This window comes from Eublepharis macularius, chromosome 3 (assembly GCF_028583425.1).
Source record: "Eublepharis macularius isolate TG4126 chromosome 3, MPM_Emac_v1.0, whole genome shotgun sequence".
Taxonomy (NCBI): domain Eukaryota; kingdom Metazoa; phylum Chordata; class Lepidosauria; order Squamata; family Eublepharidae; genus Eublepharis; species Eublepharis macularius.
This window is the reverse complement of record NC_072792.1, coordinates 122,526,960-122,545,553: the sequence shown is the minus strand read 5'-3', so window position 1 is coordinate 122,545,553 and position 18,594 is coordinate 122,526,960. Positions and strand designations below refer to the sequence as shown.

The 18,594-nt window shown below is 40.1% G+C and overlaps 1 pseudogene; it reads left to right on the top strand.

The window, feature by feature from the left end:
- Positions 1-13,361: 13,361 nt before the first annotated feature.
- LOC129326265 (craniofacial development protein 2-like) lies at positions 13,362-15,279 on the top strand (annotated as a pseudogene).
- The last annotated feature ends 3,315 nt before the right edge of the window (positions 15,280-18,594 follow it).

Genomic DNA, 18,594 nt, shown 5'->3' with positions numbered 1-18,594 from the left:
GGTCCTGCTGCGGTCACCAATTCTGTTAGCCCAACAGGGACCCTCACAGGTACAAACCAATAATACACATGAAGGGACCAAGTCTGGAATGAAAAGCAAAGCTTTAATGCATTACAGCTGGGGAGAATCATCCCAAGTTCTCCTAAGAAGCTGGGTTACAAACAAGGCTTATATACATTTTGAGGTACTGCTAGAGTGCATCAGAGAAGGTAATGATTACACAATTCTCCTATTCAGCGGTAGATACTTCAACAACAAAGTATTGTTCTTTTGCTTTGGAGCATTAATACATTACATTAATACATTAACTCCATGATTTTCTTATTCAGTGGTTAATAGTTCCACTACAGAGTTTTGTTCTATTGCTTTAGAGCATGAACTGTAAAGTTTACAAAGTTCTGTCAATCCATCAACATCAAGGTTTCACTTCATCATTCTGGTCAACTACAAAGCTTTACTTGACTGTTCTGGTCAACAACAAAAGGTCACTTTACAAAGCCCTGTCAATATATCAACTAAAAAGTTTCACTTCATCGTTCTGGTGGAAAAACAAGCTCCATAAGGAGGTCAGTCTGGACCTCTCATGGACTGATCAACACATTTCTTCTACCAGGATACCTTTATGGCTCTCATAGAACCAAACTCAGATCTAACACATTTCTTCTACCAAGATGCCTTTATGGTTTTCAAAGAACCAAACAGGTCCATCATATACAGTGAAAATGAAAAAAAAATATGGCTACAAGTGGAAAATGAGGTTTGTTCTTGCCCAGGAATGTGCCAGAATTAAAACTAGATCAAATATGAAAAAAAACTACATATAGAGTTCCATGAAAAGAACAAACAAATATATTTGGTGGTGACTGATGCCTATTTTAGGTGACCAGAAATAATTCCCAGACCACACACACAGTAAAAACCACTAAAATGTCTGAGGATCTTTTCTTGGGGTCTGTCGGTTCCCACAATTAGTTTCAGATTATTGCCCCCCTCCCCCACCCAAGATCATTTATGAGAATTTCCTAGTTTTCCCAGTTTGGCATGGCTTGAAACACATTAGATCCAGATTGAAACGGGATGGCAGAACATTTTGTTCACAGGTTGAAAAGATTCTTGAACAAAATTATGGCAGTATCTTGCCAGATTACCTCACAATGTTTTTGTTTTCTTACAGATCTATCCCATATACTTCAGTAGTAGTAGTAGTAGTAGTAGTAGTAGTAGTAGTAGTAGTAGTAGTAGTAATGAAAATCCTGTTGAATGAATGCACACATTTTGATTTGCTTAGACCTGATATGGTTTTGGACTCAGATAAGCAACAGAAGGCTGAGTTTTTGAACCCAAAGGAAAAGCTATGATTTTTTAATGTTAGTCAAAAGCCTTAAGTCAGAACTTAAAGGAAAGGATAGAAGTGGGAACTGGGAATTATAAAAAGAGCATTGGGACTCACTATCTTTTTGGTAGAGGTGAATGGGACAGTAGTAAAGAGGCCTGTGGATCAGTTGCTGTCACAAAATCCATTACAGGAGTTGCAAAACGAATAATTTAATACTTGTGATTATATCAAAGGACTTGGATATGCTTATTATTGGTCAAAAGATAGGTTCCCAGCAGAGCCTGAAGGAATATCTTACAATATGTAAGATAACCTCAAAGAGAAGAAGTAAATGAAAAGCAGCAGGATTCAGCAGATACACCAACTTCTACTGAGGTGTGTTCTCAGTCAAGGCGAAACTGCAAACCACCAGATTGTTGGAATTTGTAAATATAGTCATAATATACTTCTAAGGCATTTTGTCTGCTTCTCAGACCTAGCAGTTCTAGAGGGTTGTCTGCAGTTAGTGGGGTGCTCTAAGCCCGGTTGTCTGTAAGCAGATGTTGTTCTCTAGTCATACTTGTAAGTTCATCTTTTGGTCTCCATTAGTTAGCTGAGAGTGAGACCTCAAGTTAGTTGAGACCTAATATCATCTTTAGGTGAAGTTAATATTTAACAGAGGGAAAAGAAAGCAAATGCATTTCTAAAGAGATAGCTGATTTAAGTGCTGGTTTAAATATTATAGAGTACACAGGTTGAAGTCAGGGTGAGTTGTGAATTCTTTTCATTTCCTGCACGCAGAGTGCCTGATTAGTGCCTAACTGCCAGGTCTTCCACTATACAGTAGCAAGACAGGCCCGATATCCAGAGAACCTAACTTAACAACAGTGGGAAAACCACCTGGATATCATACGACAATAAATTACCAATTATATGAACATATCTGTCTATATTTTTAAACTATGTGTAAACCGTGAGTTCGATAAATACAATAAATACAGTAATCCTTTTCATTCATAGTAAATCCATTAAACACAATTTCAACAGAAAATAGAGTCATTATTTCATCCAATATACAGTACAGGCAGAAGACATATATATCCCATACGTAGTCTTTTCCAAAGAGTCCTCTGTGATAGTTTCTTCTATGGTGAAATGTACAGACTACCAAAGAGTCCTCTTTGTCAGTTTCTTCTATGGCAAAGGGGAGAACTGCCGGGTGCTCCGCTGTGTCCTGCGGTCAAAAATAATTGTGCAACCGGCTCAGCATTCCTGCAAGCCGTGGCACTGTTCTTATACCCCGTGGACTTAAGAATTGAGTGCCTCCGGCACGGTATCTTCTGTAAAGTGACTTTCCAAACAAGGTATGCACTTCCTGGGCTGAGAAGACAGTGTGTGCCGCACCTAGTAATACATTTATACTGTTTTTTTCTTAGTACAGGTGCCTCCAGTGATCTAAAGGGAGACCCTTTCTCCAAGAAGACCTGCCACATATAAATGTAAGGAAATTGTGTTTAATGAATTTACTATGAATGAAAAGGTTTACTGTATTTATTGTATTTATTGAACTCACGGTTTACACATAGTTTAAAAATATAGACAGATGTGTTCATATAATTGGTAATTTATTGTCGTATGACATCCGGGTGGTTTTCCCACTGTTGTTAAGTTAGGTCTTCCACTATAGCAGGAGTCCTACTGGCAACCATCCAATTTGCCCACCAGCAACTAAAGTGCTAGTGGGAGGAAATGCGCTTTTGCTCAAGTGCTGCCATCTATGTATTGTAGTCTCCCAAATGCTTGTAGTCTGCCTATCCAAGAAGCAACAACTAACTAATCTAGAGATGTATTGAGCTCCTGATGTATTATTGGTGCATTAGGGGTTGTGTGTGGCTTTTTGGATTATAAGTTTTGTAGAACTCTTAAAAGCAAGATTTAAAATGATAGGCTTTACAGTTATTTCCTTTAAAATAGAATTTTACTGGCACTGGGACTGCTCAAAGAACTTACGAGCAGCTATATAGTTATAGTAAAACCACTGTAGGGAAGTCCCAAGTTAAAAACCCCTAGTTAGCCATGAAACTTTCTGAGTGAGGTTGGGCCAGTCACTCTGTTTCAGCCTAACCTACTCCCAAGATAAAAAGATAATTGGATGAGAGATAGATTATTCCATGGACAGCACCAGAGGAGATTCTGATTCTCAAACCTAATCTAACTTCTGGTATGAATCACATAGGGAGAGACTGTCACTGAAAAATGAATGCTTTTAAAGGTCAAATACAGCACCTTGGTTGGGCCTCGGAAGCTAACTAGCAGACAACCACTGACTTAATGTGTTCTTGTCATTTTGTTGGGAGACAGGCTGTGGCATTCTTCACATAGCTGAAAGTTCCAAACCTTCCAGCTCTTAGAATAACCTTTTTTTCTTTAGGACCATGGCAGCTGAGGGGCTCAATTTAAAGGTGCTCTGCTTGTATAATTAAAAAGTATTGTTTTGTTCATTATACATTTTATGTAAAAATCAAGTCAGAAGTGAATGGAGTGCAAGTTCTCTCCCTCTCATTGCACTGTGCTAAGTCCCGTCCCCCCCAGTAACGGGACTTTTGTTTGACTTAAAGCAATAAAATATCCTTATTATTAATGACCTGCTAAACTGATTCTTAAATGATATTGTAGCTATAAATTATTTGTACTCCTCACAAAGGAACTTGTGCCTTTCCAAACAATTTGGCAGCCAATATATCCCTCTTGAGTAATTATACACCTACATGAGACAAAAAGATGCAAAATAAGAGTCTTGTGGAAGATACGTAGAGGGGCAATGTAAGTGGAAATCCAGGGCTGTTCTTGAAACAAATAAGCCTTCCTTGAAATCATGAACAATACAAGGCAAAACTATTTGGGCATTTTTTTGGCTCTTAACATCTCTTTATTGTGACTTGCTGGGTACCGTAATTACTGGTAATGCTGATGTTTATATGTAGGGTTTTATAGTCTAGGGCTGTGGTTTTATGTATTTTGTATTATAGTGCATGTTTTGTTTGGCTTTCTATTATATTTTGTTGATTTTAACTGATGTAATTGATGTGAAATGCTTTGAATTTTTAACCAAAGAGGAGCTGTATAAAAATCAAACAAATAAATAAATGCAATGCACCTATATTCTAAAATTCACTGGATGAGTCTTTGAAAGGATGAAAATGCCCTGTTGGTATTTCAAGTAAAGCTGTAAGATAAATACTGCAAAAATGGAATTATTATTTTATAAATTACAGAGACATAAATACTGCATTTTGTTGATAAGCTGCAGTTGCTGAAGTATAAGAGAAAGAATAAAGTGCTATTTCAGTAAAGATTTTCTTGCCTTTAATGTGAGACCTTCTAAAATGAATGTGTTATTCAGCCATCATGAATGTAATGAAAGTTACAATGTATATGATGTTACAACTAGGAGTATGCATAACAAAATTCCTAAACTGAAAATATACACAGTTAGAATCAAGTTATTACTGTATATCCCTATTTTCTGTGCAAAAAGCCCTTCTGAATAATTCAGTTTTGCATAGTTTGTGGAAAGCCAGGAGGGTAGAATTGGCCTCCAGGAATGCCATTTCATAAGGTATCTTACTATATAATTGAGTAAGCATGTTTCAGACAATTCACTTTATACCCTAGTGTACCACCAGAGGGCGCTGGCATGTAGGGAAGCCTAGGCAAGGCACCATATCCCTCCAGAAAACATGCCATGGTGGGAAGCCCAGGCCGGGAGCAGGATGGGAGCAGGTGGCAATGCCCGCCTCCCGCTTTCACCCAGCTGGTATTAGGAGTGAAGCAGGTGGCAATGCCCACCACCCAACTTAACCCAGCTGGCATTAGGAGCAGAGCAGGTGGCAATGCCCACCCCACCTTAACACCTGGTATTAGGAGCGAAGCAGGTGGCAATGCCCATCCTCCACCTTAACCCAGCTGGTATTAGGAGCGAAGCAGGTGGCAATGCCCATCCTCCACCTTAACCCAGCTGGTATTAGGAGTGGAGCAGGTGGCAATGCCCTCCCTTGCCTTAACTCAGCTGGTATTAATGGCAGAGCAGGTGGCAATGCCCACCGCCTGCCATCACCCATTTGGTATCAGGAGTGGAGCAGATGGCAATGTCCAACTCATGCCTTCACCTGGCTGGGATCAGGCACAGAGCAGGAGGCAATGCCCTTCTTCCTTTCCCCAGCTGGAATAAGGAGCAAATCAAGTGGCAATGCCTGCCATCTTCAACCTACCGGAATTAGCCACTGCGCAGGCAGTAATGCCCACCCTGTCTTCACCCTGCCAGAGTCAGGAGCCAAGCATGCAGCAATGTGTGCCCCCCTTCAACCTGCTGGAATCAGGAGCAGAGCAGATGGCAATGCCCGCACCCCCTTCACCCAGCTGAGATCAGGTGCAGAATAGGTAGTAAAGCCCGCTGCCCACCTTCACCTCTCAGGATCAGGCGCCAAGCAGGAGGTAATGACTGTTCCTCCCCTCACCAAGTAGGGAATAGGTGGCAATGCCTACCCCCCTTCACCCAGCTGGGATTAGGTTCGGAGCAGACAGCAATGCCTGCCCCCTTTCACCCAGCAGTAGTCAGGCACAGAACAGGAGGCAAGGCTCCCCCCCTTTACCCGGCATGTATCAGGCCCCTTCACATAGCCCAGATGAGTCAGATTAGGCATGGTGCAGATGACAATGCCCACCCCTCTCCTTCACCAACTGGAATTGGTGATGGAGGAGGAGCAAATGCCTGCCTGTCCACCCTCCCCTTTGTAAATCCCATTGAATTTTTTTCCCACAGTGGGCTTTGTTGCTAGTAGTATCATATTGTGGGGAAATTGAATTTGGTGAGGTTCCCTTTCTGTATATTAGAGTTATTTTTTTTTATTCTGTTATTTTGACACCATGTATACTAATTCCCAAGTGGCATCATGTGTGGATACATAAAGCCATGGATCAGAGCCACTTAGGTACAAAACAGATAGTTTTGCAAACTTAGGGGCAGAAAAAAATGAAAAATTCAAAAATATACTTTGGAAGGCTTAACATCCCCCTGCAAACAACAGCATGTTGCCTACACGTGTGCCACATACCTCCTAAGATTTTGTTGTTGCCAGTGAAAGAGAGGCCTTAGGCACTAAATAAGTGGGGAGACGGGTAGGCTGTGGGGCAAAGATGTCCACTGTGCCAAAGCTAGGAAACAAGCTAGTGGGAGAGTGAAGGAGGTGAGACCCAGAGGGGCCCTTCAAGGCTCAGGTGTCATCGAGTCTTCCTAGCAACCCACACCGAAGAGAAGACAATTGGGCCAGGGAAAGTGCTGAGATGGTGACGGAGTAGCTGGGCCCTCTCTGCCCACCTGCAAGGCAGGAGGAGGCAGTGCAGGGCCCAATAATTTCCTGCTGTTGTTCTGCTGACCCTGGCCTGGCCAGTAAGCTGCTGGAGTAGAAGCCCCTGCAAGCTACAGGAAGGAGGCCAATGAGCAGAGGAGGCATCCAAGTAGAAGCCTTGGAAAGTAAGGAATGTGGAATTAAGGAGCCTAGACAGAGGAGGTGGATGGAGAGGGGCTGCAACACGGTGAACTGCAGAATGTGGAGGGATTGTACATATGGGGCAGGGAGGAAATTGCCCCATGAATCAACCCCACAGGTGGAAGGGAGAGGGGGAAAGAGAAAGGTGATTGAGGTGTTGAGGGGAGAAGCGAGACAGAGAAGGAGTGGGAAGGGAAAGAGGGGAAGAATGTCATATAAGGGGTGGAGGGAGAAAAAAAAGAAAAGGCATGAAAAATGGGACTCCCCCTCCTTGCAAGTTCTCTGTCCCCAAGACTGTCACAGCCAACAAGCCTAATGAGGCTCCCTGACCCCCACCATTGCCACAACCACCCCTAGCCCCACAAGTACCACAATACAACCCACAACAGTAAGTTGCAGATTTCCACTTGTCATGTATCTAAAAGCCAAAGGTCCCTCGTGTGTGGATACTTACATACATGGTCTGGAACAGTTTAACTACAAACTAGATGGTTATGCAAACTTGAAGGGCATCCCAGGTTTGCAAAATGATCTGAAACTCTGAAAAAATATATATTGGGGGATTTAAATCTCCTCCAAACAAAAGCATTTTTTTCACATGTGCAGAAAACACACTTACCCATTCCATGGTTGACATTGTGGAGGCCAGGAGAGCCCAGCAAAGGGGCAACAGTATGTGTAGTAGACCACATGTCCCTACCCTGCCTAGAATATAACCTGAGGTTGGGTGAGGAATCACCACAGCAAGGCTGGGGCGACAGGCTGGGGGTGGGGTGGGGTGGAGTGGAATGTTTCGTGCTGAAACCATTGAACAAACTGGAGACAGGGCTGGTTGAATCCAGCACCAGCCCATCATCATTGTTGTCTCTGTTGCAGCTTTCTTGTCCCAAGCTCAGCTGGCCCTTAGAGTTGGGGGTCCATAGCAGCAGCAGCAACTTGTAGAGTACCAGACTATGCATCCACCAGGCAGGAGCCAAAGAGACAAGCCCCAGCAGCCTCAGTGAAGCAGAAACAATGGTAGCATATGAGTATATCATGCTGCGGTTGAGGGAAGCCACTGCTGCTGCAATAATGCTGGGGGGCTCAGGCTGTTGCCACTGTGGAGAAACTGGGAGGGGACAGGAGGAAAGCCAGCAGTGACAGCCAAAGGGGGTGGGCAGGGATCCCAACCTGGATCCCTGCAATCCCTCTCCCCATGATTTTTGTGGGGACCCTACTTTAACCTCTAATGGGCAAACATTTATTTTAATTTAATTTCATTTTCTATACTCATAATATGCAAGCAGGATCCAGGAGAGAATTATATATATTATAATATGTGGAGTTACATACCTGTAAATGGTCACATTTCAGTAACTGATATATTTTATTGCTTAATCCTGTCAACCACTGGGTTCTGTTGTGGCATGAGGAGAAAGATTTGGATTTGTGATAATTCCTGTGGATAGTTCCATACTCTCAGTACCTTGCTTCACTACATGTCCTGGGATAATTCATCCTCGTTGCTGTAGAATTGATTGCACGTGGTGATAGTCCACAGTGTATGGAGCCCCCCATCCCCAAGACCCTTGCATTTTTACACCCTGGCTTTCTCTGGCCTTCCAGAGGCACAGATGAAATCCAGCCAGTTTTAAGTTAAAGTGAGGTCTCTTAATTAAGGCAAGAATTCCCCTAGGCAATGAACTGATTGCATAATTGCCCCAAGAAAACATCAATCAAGCCTCTTTGTCTGGACATGAGAGCTCCTCACTCCCTTGGCCATAAACAATGACTCCAAGTTTGCAGAACAATTACTAATCTTGTAGGGCCATCCAGGAATCTACCTTACAATACTGATATCTCTGGATAGCTAATCATGACCAAAGCCTGGGCCATCATCCATCTCCTGGCCTTCGTTAACAGGCATTAATCAGGTTAGGCAGAGTCTGTTTTGCTCAAAACAAGCTTCCCAGTAACTCTTTCCCCAAAGCAAAGGAAACCACCTTCTCAATGCCCTTTCCCTATCACTCCAGTCTCGTTCTATCTGACTCCCAATTTGCTCACAGGCCCAATTCAAGGAGCTCATATTGACCTTCAAAACCCTATACAGGTTGGACCAGCATATCTTAAGGACTGACTTCTCCAATATAAAGCTATCCACCTACTCCATTAATCTCTGTAGGCCTTGTTTTGAATGCTCCCATCATCTGAAGCTAGATTGGTGGCAACCCAAGAAAGGTTACTTTGCTGAAACTTTGTCACTCGCTCCCCAGGGAGATTTATGTCTCCTTCCATCATTGTCTTCTGCCAGTGGGTGAAGACTTTTTTGTTTTATTTGGCATCCTGCCAGTAAACCCTTATTGGACTCCTCTCTGGTTTATATGTTTACATAAAATTATTTATATACACATTTAAATGTTATTTTACTGTTTTACATGTTGATTGCTGCCTTGGAGACCCTATTTTAGGGTAGAAAGGTGGTATATAAGTTTTCTATGTAAAAAAACCAAATAAATGCACCATGACAAACTAAAATCTGGTTGTCTCAGAAAAAAAGTACTAAAGGATTCTTCAAACCAGCAAGATGATGAGGAGGAAAAAAATGATGGTAAAGGGATAAGAAGGCCCAGAAACTTGTATATCTAGTATCCCAGAAGGACCAGGCCATCTCAGAGTCCAAAACTGTAAAAATAAATATGAATGAGGGGTCATTGATGCACAGATATTAATACTGGGAGTTGTAATTATGGGTGTGCACCAAGAAAATTTTCATTATAATTTCTGATCTGAACTTCAGGGGAGGGTGTACCATGATTGCTTATTTTGGAGTGGGATCGGGTTTCAAATCCAAGTGTTTTTTCTTTGGGTCCATTATTTTCAATGGGGAGCTGTTTATACAGATAATGGTACCGAATTTGCACAGAACACAGTCTTTTCTTAATCTAAAGACCTCCTAAGTTTCAAGTTGATTTAACAAAAGGGGAAAATTTTATAGACCTTTGAAATACATAACTTCCTGTGCAGCTGCACTTCTGTCTCCTGATTCCTGCAACCTAGAAGAGCTCCAGGAGGGCATTGGCATTGAAGGGGAGGGATACCCTTGTCTACATTAATTTTGTTTTCTTATTCTTACAGTGACTGACTCTCCCTCTTGGATACACACCTTAATGTGGTGGGGTTTTTTGAGGATGTCAGTGAAGCTGAGAGCAACACCATCAGGAGCACAGGTATGGTCAAGAGTCTAAACTTCTGGAAGAGTCACTCAAGGTGGAATGGGCAAAGCTAAGACTAAGAAGCATCTACCCCCTTCCAGAATCAATGGTCACATCAGCAGAAGAGAATTGAATGTTCTTTTTTAAATATATATATATATATTTATTTGTTTTAGTTTCATCTTATTCTAATAACAAAATTAATCAAAAGTCTTACATTCTTTGGATACATGTTATAAATCATATATTCCATTTCATTTCTACAGTTCCATCATAGTTATACTATTTTCACTACCCTATTATCACTATAAGTCTGCATTCTTTAATTCTAGTACTTCTTTACTCTGCTTATTCATTTGATTATATTCTGCTAACATATAGTTATGTCTCTATTTTATACTTCCATTTAACCCATCTATAAAATGGAGTCCATTTTTGTTTTCCATCATGTCCATTTTTTTCCTTTATTAATTCTGTCAGTGTGTCCATTTCTGCCATCTCTAAGATTTTCTCTATCAGTTCTTCTTTTGTTGGTATATCTGTGATTTTCCAGTATCTGGCATATACTATTCTTGCTGATGTTATTATATGTATTATCAAATATCTGTTTTCCCTATTTAACTCCTTCGGTATTATATTTAACAGGAACATTTCCAGTTTATAGGGTATATTTATTTCTAGCACCTCTTGCAAGAGCTCATATATCCCTTTCCAATATCTCTTCACTTTTTTACATAGCCACCATATATAGAAAAAGGTGCTACCATATACATAAAATATTGCAGCACCAAATCAATGGATGCTTGATGGAAGAAATTTCAAAAAAGATTAAATTTGCAAGTCAAAATTATTTTGAAAATACAAACAAACCAGGAAGATGGTTAGCATATAAAATTAAGAAAGAATAAATGAAAATAATAATAAACACATTAAAAGATGAACAAGGAATAGAGAAATATGGGAAAGAAGAGTTTAAAAAGATCATAGGAGAATTTAATAAAAAATTATACCAGAAGGTAGAAATTTGCCCAGACAAACAGAAGGACTATCTGAAATTAACTACAAATACGAAATTAACAGATGAACAATGGAGAATATTGCATGATCCATTTACTATAAAAGGAGATAACTGAAGCAATTGCAAACCAAAATAGAAGTAAAACACCAGGATCAGATGGACTCCCATCAGAATACTATAAAACATTTGAAAAATGCCTGGCAATACCCTTTAAACAACTGTTGGAAAAAATTTATGAAGGAGGGAAGAATCCAGATTCATGGAATGAAGCAATCATATCATTAATCTACAAAGAGGATACAGACCCCAAAGAAATCAAGAACTATAGACCTATGCAGGGCTTTTTTTCTGGGAAAAGAGGTGGTGGAACTCAGTGGGTTGCCCTCGGAGAAAATGGTCACATGGCTGGTGGCCCTGCCCCCTGACCTCCAGACAGAGGGGAGTTTAGATTGCCCTCCGTGCCGCTCAGCGCCACCAGCCATGTGACCATTTTCAAGAGGTTCCAGAACTCCATTCCACTATGTTCCTGCTGGAAAAAAGCCCTGGACCTATATCATTGCTGAATGTCGATTATAAAATATTTGCCACACTAATAGCAGCCAGGTTTAAAAAGATACTAACTCAAATATTTCACCAAGACCAAATGGGTTTCCTACCAAGAAGAGAGTTAAGAAATAACATTAGAATAGTATTAAACATCTTAGAATATTACGAAGCACATCCAGAAAAACAATTGGTATTAATATTCTTGGACGCGGAGAAAGGCTTTGACAATGTTAACTGGAAGTTCATGGTAGAACAACTAAAGGAGATGAAATATGGAGCCAAATTTGTAAACTTGATCCAAGTTATATATACAGAACAAAAGGCAAAAATAAGTGTGAATGGGGACTTAACAGAAAGTATAAAAATAGAAAAAGGAACAAGACAGGAATGCCCTCTATTACCACTTATATTCATCCTGAAAGTGGAAGTGCTTAACAATGAGATTAGAAAGATGGAAGCGATAAAAGGAACAAAAATAAAAGGAGAAGAATATAAGATACAAGCATTTGCGGATGACCTGATATGCATTTTGGAAGAACCTATAGAAGCAATAGATCCCTTGATGGAGAAACTAAGAAGATTTGGCAAAATGGCAGGGATGAGACTTAATTACCAAAAAACAAAAATAGTTACTAAGAATATGACAAAAATACAAATCAAGAAGCTAATGGAGAAATCCAGTTTTCAATGGGGAAAAAGTGAAATATTTACGAATTCACATAACTAATAGAGTTTCCTCCTTAATGGACGATAACTATCAGAAATTGCTAAAAGAAGTTAAGGAAGATCTGAATAAATGGAAAGACATGCGTATATCTCTCTTGGGCTGAATGGCTACAATTAAAATGAACATGCTACCAAAACTCATGTTCCTATTTGAGACTATTCCAATTATAAGAAAGCAATCATATTTTCAAGAACTAAACAAAATAACTTCAAAATTCATATGGCAAGGTAAAAGACCAAGAATAAGATTCAAAGTCCTACAGAATTCCAACGAGAAAGCAGGATGTGACCTACCTGACTGGGAGTTATACTACAAGGCCTGTACATTGGTATGGATAAAGGAATGGATATTATTGTGCAATCCAAGGCTTTTAAAACTAGAAGGTCATGGCCTTAAAATGGGATGGCATGCCTACCTCTGGTACCAAAAAAAGATACATATAAATATTTTAACACCAAATATTTAAACGCCAAGATGGATATCACCAGTGGAAGCATTCACCCAACCGAACTTACTAAGGTGGGAGAATATCCACACCTATGAACAGCTATTGGGGGAGAATGGTAAGCTGAAGTCAACAGAAGAACTAAAAGAACAGAACATAGAGACAGGATGGTGGCTAAGAGCGCAAATAGAATCAGATTTGCCAAAGACAAAACACAGGGATTCTACATGGAATGATGCCCTTTCGATAAACTGCTGTTAGAAACAGATGGAAAACTGATAGGAAAGTTATATGCCTTCATGAAACAATTGAAGACAGAAGAGGAGGCTTTAAAAGTCTATATGGCAAAGTGGGAACAAAATCTGGGGCATGGCATAGACCTGGAGCAATGGCTACAGTCATGGAGAGTAAACATCAAAATAACAAAATCAACCACCTTTAAAGAAAACCTATATAAAATATTTTATAGGTGGTATGTGGCACCAGAAAAATTAGTAAAGATGTACACTGAAGTACCCAATAAATACTGGAAGTGTAAAGAAAAAGTGAGAATTGAATGTTCCAATGGTGATGGGTGTGGAAGAATTCTTGACTGTTAGCTACTGGGCAGCAGCAGTAGCGGAACGTGACATTGGTGGAGGATCATTCACAGACAACAGCAGTGTCACTTCAACTAACCCTGGTTACTACTGCGAAGTGGAAGAAGGCAATGGTAAACTGCTTCAGATGATCTTTAACCTTGAAACCCCTATGATGATACATTCCAAAATAAAAAAAAGATATAATTCTGGAAGACAGGACCCCCAGGTTGGATGGCACTCAACTGGCTGCTCAGGAAGGGCCAAGGACAAGTACGAATAGCACTATTCTTAATGATGGGACTGTATTAAAGCCCCAAGGACATCCAGTTGCGGACGTGAATAGATGCAAAAGGAATGTCCATAGCTGTGCGACACACCTAATATGAACATGGAATAAGAGAAGTATGAAAACAGGTAAGCTAGATATTGTAAAACAAGAAATGGAATGTTTAAACATTGCAGTCCTGGGTGTGAGTGAACTAATGTGGACTGACTCAGGACATTTTCAGTCATAAAATCACACAGTGTTTTACTGCAGAAATTAACTCAAAAGAAACAGTGTTGCTCTAATAGTGAGGCAAGACAGAACAAGCAGTTAAGAGCTACAATGCAAAGACTGACGAAGTAGTATCAATCAGACTTCAGGGAAAGCTTGTTAACATAACCATCATTCAAGTTTATGCTCCAACTACGGTTGCTGAGGAGGAAGAAAGAGAAAACTTTAATGCAAGGGTCCAAGAAGAAATTGATCATACACCTAAACAAGATATGTTGATAATCATAGGCAATTGGAATGCAAAAGTAGGTGATAAAGTAGAATCAAACATAGTTGGAAAATTTGGACTAGAATCATGAAATGAAGCAGGAGAGTGGCTCATAGAATTTTGCGAAGCCAGCAACTTGTTCATTGCTAATATATGCTTCAGGCAACCAAAAAGATGATTGTATACGTGGAAATAACTGAGTGACCAATACAGGAACCAAATAGATTACATAATTGGAAGTAGAAGATGGAGAAGCTCTATTCTCTCAGCTAAAACAAGACCAGGAGCTGATTGCGATACAGATCATGAGTTGCTAATATCTAAATTAGAATAAAGCTTAAGAGAAACACTAAAAGAATCATAGTGCCAAAATACAATCTAAATAATATTCCTGAAGAATGTAAAGACCAAGTAAGGAACAGATTTGCGATACCAAGTTTAATTGATCATGAGCCAGAATAACTATGGGCTGAAACCGGAGATATTATCAAGAAAGTGTGCAAAGACTATTCCTGTAGCCAAAAGAAAGGAGAAGCCTAAATGGATGACAGAAATAGAGTCAAAACTCTAAATGCAGCTTTTCAGCGACTTGCATGCAGAGACAAAGAAATCTATTATAATAACCAGTGCAAAGAAATAGAAGAGAACAACAAAAAAGGAAGAACAAGAGACTTGATCCAAAATATCCGAGAAATCAAAGGGAAATTCAAGCCACAGCCTGGGATGCTGAAAGATCTACATGGAAATACAGTACCTGATGAGGACAAAATAAAGGAAAGATGGAAACAATATATTGAAGATCTATATAAAAAGGATGGAAGGATGACAGATACTTTTGACAAAGAATCTTTTGATGAAGAACCAGAAATCCTAGAAAGCGAAGTAAAAGCTGCACTCAAAGCAACTGGGAGAAACAAAGCACCTGGAGTAGATGAAATACCAATAAAGATGTTTCAAGCTACAGAAATGGAGTCCATCAGAATCTTAACAAGAATATGTCAACAAATGTGGAAAACAAAACAATGACCCACAGACTAGAAATGCTCAGTATACATTCCAATCTCAAAAAAAGAGGATGCCAAGGAATGCGGCAACTCTTGGACAATCATGTTAATTTCCCATGAAAGCAAAGTGATGCTCAAAATTATACAGCAAAGATTCTTACCATATATGGAACAAGAAATGCCAGATATTCAAACTGGAAAAGGAAGATGCACCAGAGATCATATGGCAAATTTACAATAGCTAATGGAACATCAGGAGCCCTGTGGTGCAGCGTGGTAAGCTGCAGTACTGCAGCTCAAGCTCTGCTCACAGTTTGATCCTGGTGGAAGCCGTGTTCAGATATCCAGCTCAAGGTTGACTCAGCCTTCCATCCTTTCGACATTGGTAAAATGGATACCCAGTTTCCTGGGGATAGAGTGTAGATGACTGGGGAAGGCAATGGCAAACCACCCCATAACAGAAGTCTGCCATGAAAACATCATGATGCGGCATCCCTCCATGAGTCAATAATGACTTGGTGCTTGCACAGAGGACTGACTACCTTTACTTTTAATGGAACATACCAGGGAATTTCAGAAGAAAATCAGCCTATATTTTATAGATTACAGCAAAGCTTTTGACTATATGGATCATGAAAAGCTATGGAGAGTCTTAAAAGAAATGGGGGTGCCACAACATCTGATTGTTTTGATGCACAACCTGTATTCTGGACAAGAGGCTACTGTCAGGACAGAATATGGGGAAACAGAATAGATTCCAATTGGCAAGGGCGTCAGACAAGGATGCACATTATCTTGTACCTGTTCAACCTCTATGAAGAGTATATTATAAGGAAAGCTGTATTAGATCTAGAAGAAGGTGGAGTGAAAATTGGTAGAAGGAATATTAACAATTTGAGATATGCAGTTGACACCACATTACTAGCAGAAAATAGTAAAGACTTGAAATGACTACTGATGAAATGACTACTCCCATTATTTCCTATGGGATACGTTGGCAGTTGAGGAGGCTGTTTTCCATCAAATGACACCAAAGTTGTAGCAGAGTGACTACTGTTTGTGTACTAAAGTGACTACTAAAGACCACCCAAGTTTCGAGTGAAGTAGATAATGCAGTCTTCCAGTTCTACAACTACCAATTTCTCCAGGCTTTCTATATTCAAGGAGGGGCTCTCTCTTCACCTCACAAAGGAGGAGGGAAGAAGAATGGCAGCTCTTCGCAGCTTGTGATTGGCTAGGAGTGCCATCTGCTTGGAAAAACATTGCCTGCCTCTGAGCACCTGCAGCATGAAATTCTGAAATTTTGCAGAACCTCTCTTCCTGCTCTTCCTCTCTTCATATTAGAAACTGAATCCATATTACTTAAAAAGGGGAAATAAAGGGATTGTTGGATTTCAGGAAGAAACTGGGTAAAGGTGAATTAAGAGAATTTCTCTTAACAACCCTATAAAGAAGTTTGGGGTAAAGGGTTAGGGACTGTATAGTTCACTGTATAGTTTATAGTATCTGCTGCTGTAGTAGGTTCTTCTGTATATTTTTTTTCATTGTTTAATGTGTCATGTTAATATTTATATTTTGCTTCTCCAGTATTTCTGATCCTAGTTGGTTCCAGATTTCTGCAAGTCAAATCATATTGCATTGCTTATAAGATGTCCTGTTGATTGTATTGACTTATTCTGTGTGATCTAACTTGAATCCCAACAACAAAGGCATACTGTAAATAAAATGAATGAATGAATGTTTGTTTCCTGTCAAGTAAATAAAAATTATATAACATTCAAATCAGTTGTAGATTGAACTAGGTTTATGAGCTGGCAGGTGTTCCTCAGCCACAACCCCTTTCACTATTACTCAATTGTGGCAGTTTGTAAATGAATGGAGCAGTTACCTATATAATCACAGACTGTTATGCCTGGAAGTGGGAACAATGGAAGAGCTACTTAAATTTCTAGCAAAACAATTGTGTAAATTAGTTATAACCAAGCTACTATTAAATGAGCAGGTCAAAACAGGAAGACAGCAAGGAAAAAGGCTAAAGGAGCTGCAAATGAAAATATTAAAGCATACTTTAACTAAACTGTTTCATTAGCACAGATAGAACATGTACTGGTAACATCCAGGTTAGATTACCACAAACTACTGGTAAAAACATGGCAGCCAGGCTATTAACCAGAATGCCAGTGTTGAAATATCGTCACTCACTTCATTTTCCAGTAGAGTTGACCTATAAAGTTCTAAATGGCTTAGAAAATAAGGTTATCTAAAGTAATATCTGCTGCCATGTAAAGCTGCTGTTCTTTACAATCACCTTCTGGGAACAAGGTCTTCATGCTTTCTTCCCCCCCCCCCAACTTCAGAGATTAGGCAGGTAGAAACCAGGGTCAAGGCCTTATCTGTATTGACACTCCATGTACAGTTGCTCTTTTCCAAGATACTAATGTTCTTCAGGCACCAAGTTCAATGAGTAATGTAGATTAGAGATGGGCACGATCAGCATTACGATTTAAAAAAAAAATCCGATAATGGCGTTCGCGCTATCGGGACTCAGCTAATCGGTGCTGTCCACGGCAACCGATCCAGCAGTCAGAGGTCTGCTTGATCGGATCGATCAGTTTCTGTTCGGGATTGCAGACACTCAGGCGCCAGTAATCTATTCCCGGGGCAACGGAGCCAGGGGGATGCCTGAGCTGTGTTTGCCCTCCTTCTGTCGCCCTGGAAACGAGAATGGAAGCCCAACTTTCCTTGATCAATGAATGAGGGACAACACGCACAGAATACCAAAGATCAATTTCATATATTGATACACAATTTCAAATATTCCACAAAATATACAAAGTGCAAAGTGCTCATAAATACTTAAACATATTTATACAAAATTAGTCTCATTATACAATTTCATACTGAATCTTTCATAAATGAACCGGAAGATGTCAACTCCCTCCAAAACTGCTAGAAGTCCAAAAGCTTCTCTTATGTTTTCCTTTAAATTCCCAAGCAATAATCTATTCAGAGTTTTTTTCAATGTTTCACACGATGGAACGGTGTACTTCCCATGGAGTACGTAACGCCAGACTGGTCTGTTTCTTAAGGCAAGGATATAGCCATAAGGCGTAACCCGATGGAATGCTCTCAATCTGAGGCCGGCTGCGAACAGATTTCGCGCCTCCTTCTTCAGGAGCTTCTGTATACATAAAACACAAAACCGGGCATGAGTCTTATCGCCTCCATAAATTACTTCCAGACCATCCCCCATACTGCTAACATACTCAGAGCACCATCAATAATAGACTTTAAGGGAAACAAATCATTCCTGCGTCCCGGTAAAGGCGGCATTGCTCTCCACATGCGCGCCTAATTAACAGAGCAGTTTCCTTAAGTATCCAACAGCTCCAGCATTCCTATTCTTCTTAAAGCCCTGCACAAGACCTTGAACTGAGTTTGATAACTGATGGTG